This window comes from Rhinichthys klamathensis, unplaced genomic scaffold, assembly GCF_029890125.1.
Source record: "Rhinichthys klamathensis goyatoka isolate OS25496 unplaced genomic scaffold, OSU_Roscu_1.1 h1tg000325l_1, whole genome shotgun sequence".
Lineage (NCBI taxonomy): Eukaryota > Metazoa > Chordata > Actinopteri > Cypriniformes > Leuciscidae > Rhinichthys > Rhinichthys klamathensis.
In genome coordinates, this window is record NW_026606840.1 from 667,883 (window position 1) to 670,816 (window position 2,934).

Sequence of the window (2,934 nt, forward strand, 5' to 3'; positions counted from 1 at the left end):
GTAATTGTTGGCTTCTGGGGATGTCATGTACCCCACTCATCTCTGCGTGATAGCAGGGCAGAGGTGGAAATAGCTCATAGGTTAAGTTTTTTTACCTCCCAACCTGCAAGTTGTCGTGATGCTGAAAAGATAATTTCACTATGTCCTGGGGTTGAGCAGATTTCAACGTTTTCATTACATGACAATCACATCAAATCTATCAAAGATGTGTCAATTGTTTTGATTTGTCAATTGTTATAAGAAATGAGGCGGCATATATGAAGAAAATATATTAATATCCCTTAAATTTTTAATGTGTAACATCTTTGCTTATGAAATAATTGTTACGTGGAACCCTCTCGAAATTTTTTACTACGCTTTACTATTACAGCAGTCGAGATTAACTAATTGTGAAAAATGTTGATTATAGCATTATATTTAGACCTACTCCGGTCGCATGAAAGGTTGCAGTGATGAGTATTGTAGCCGATGACAGACAGGAATGCAATGATCTTGTAGATTTCTGCACTCTCTCAAATGCTTTCATTATAACTAACAGTGCAAACACGATGTAAATAAGAGTTTGATTGTACAGTGTAGACAGCGTCATTGATTATAATGGGAATTATAAAGAGGAACTCATTCACTGATAAACTCGTGCTGCATGATTGACAGCTCCAGCGTTTATAAAGGGAGGCTTCTTTGATCGCTTTTTGTATATAATTTAATCACAATGTAAATAACAGATTATTTTCATGCTACTAAGACAAACAATGTGAAAATTATCGTTTAGTCGTTTAGACCGTTTATGGCTTGATTTACTGATACATAAACAGCAATATTTGAGACAAAGATTATACCAAAATTATACCATTTTGAGACAAAGAACATCTGACTGTACATGCACCATTACATATCAGAAATCATTGATCACAAATTAGGCATTAGAATTAACACGGTTACTTACATGTTGTGGCATTACTGCCAGGTCCACATCTTACAGTAAAAGTCTATTTGCAAAGCCTGCACCGAAATTGTGACTGATTTACCAAAGAATCCACATTGAAATGTACGGAACAAACAAATAATGCTCTACTGAGACATTTACATAGTTGAAAATAAATAAGCACTTTCCTAACATTAGGATCCTTTGGAAGGTAATGTTATTTTTAGTCCAGGGCCGGGTTTCCCGATAACGATGTATCTTAGCTCTTAAGAGCGCTCTCTACGTGCAAGGTTACGAACGCTCGCCGCAATTCCACGCGCGTTTCCCAAAAATGTACTTAACATGAACGCGCGAGAACGCGTTCTACGTGCTACTTAAGCGTCGCTGTCCATTCGCGAAGTATATAACCTTATATGGAATCGTATTCTGAACATTTAACCTAATAATCGTCATTTGTTGTAGATTAGAAATCAAGACAAGTCTATATGGATATAAAGCACAGGCTGACAAAATGGCTGAACAAAAACAAAAAAACAAGAGAAGATACCTTTCAAAAAGATAAAATTAATGTCCTTTTAGAGGAGATAGAGGGAAACAAAGATTTTATTTTTAACAGATTTAAAGGACACCATACAAATAAGGAAAAACAAAACATCTGGAAGGACATTGTCACATTGCAAACTAACTGCAACCGTGTTCAAAGATCAGGGAAGGAGGTCCGCAAGAAATGCCCAATACATGGCTGGTTTTCATGCACGTCAGCAAGTCATTGACAGCTTTTTTTGAATTCAGCCCTATTTTGCCCGGCCTTTAAAGCATATTTCCCAGATTACTTATTTTATGATTTTTAGTTTTTTGTTCATTCGTTTAATTTAGATGTGTATTTCTATTTTTTCTTCACTTTTTAATTATTTCATTTATTCATTTAAACAAAACACGAGTACAACAAAGTGTACAATAAAGTACAATCAAAACCTATATATTATACTCACGTTGCAGTGTAATCTGTTAAATCTAGATAAAAGTGTAATCTGCCGGTTGTCCTGCAGGTGACCTCATATAAATCTGTCTTCTTACGATGCACTTGGGGATTTACGATTACTCCAGAGCACTCGTAGTTCTACGAAGATTTTCAAGTGCTACTTAAGTTACGATGCTTTTGGGAAACAGACCATAATATTAAGAACAGTCGTACGATCGTTTTTACGATCAACTTAGGCTTACAATGCTTTTGGGAAACGCAGCCCAGTATAGTACAGTGACCTCTTACATGTCAAAAGATCATGAAAAATTAGTTCCCTTTCGTAAGGGAACTCCCGCTGCATCGATACTCGACGCTTTGGGGAATGCCTTCGGCATGATGCGTCTGAAGTCTGCAATGGAACTACTCCAATCTTGATTGGTGCTATGTCTCGTGACGTTGCATGTGACGGTGATCCGGAAGCTATAAAAGGACATCGGAACATAGCTTTCTGTCTTCAGCAAGCGTTCTGTGTGACTGTATTGTCTTATTTGGTGTTGTCTGTCTATCTCAATATATATGGCAAATAAAGAGAAACGACTCAGAGTGACGCACGCTATTTGAGCGAGGATGACACGCACTCGTTCTGTGTTGTTTGTCTGGGAGTGGAGTATGCACGGGCAGTGCTCAAGGGCGCTGTCTGTGCAAACTGTTTTCAGTTACCTATGAAAAAGCTCCGCTCCCGTTTGAGCCTGTTCGATCAAATAGATCAGGCTCGCGTTTCCAGTGCATCAGGTCCCGCGTCTGTCGAGGCACGTGGGGCTGACATATAATACTGAGACGGTTGCGACCCTTTCTCAGTGTTATTAACCAGCTCCACTGGTCTCGCGCACGGTTCTTCCGACCGTGTTAAAGACCCGGTGTTTGATTTTTCTGGCTCTGAGGAATTAGATATTTTCAACATCAATTCACGTGGATATGGGGATTCGCCACCCCATATTCCCATTATTGAGGAGGTGCTGGAGATTGTAACCAGGGCTAAATTAAA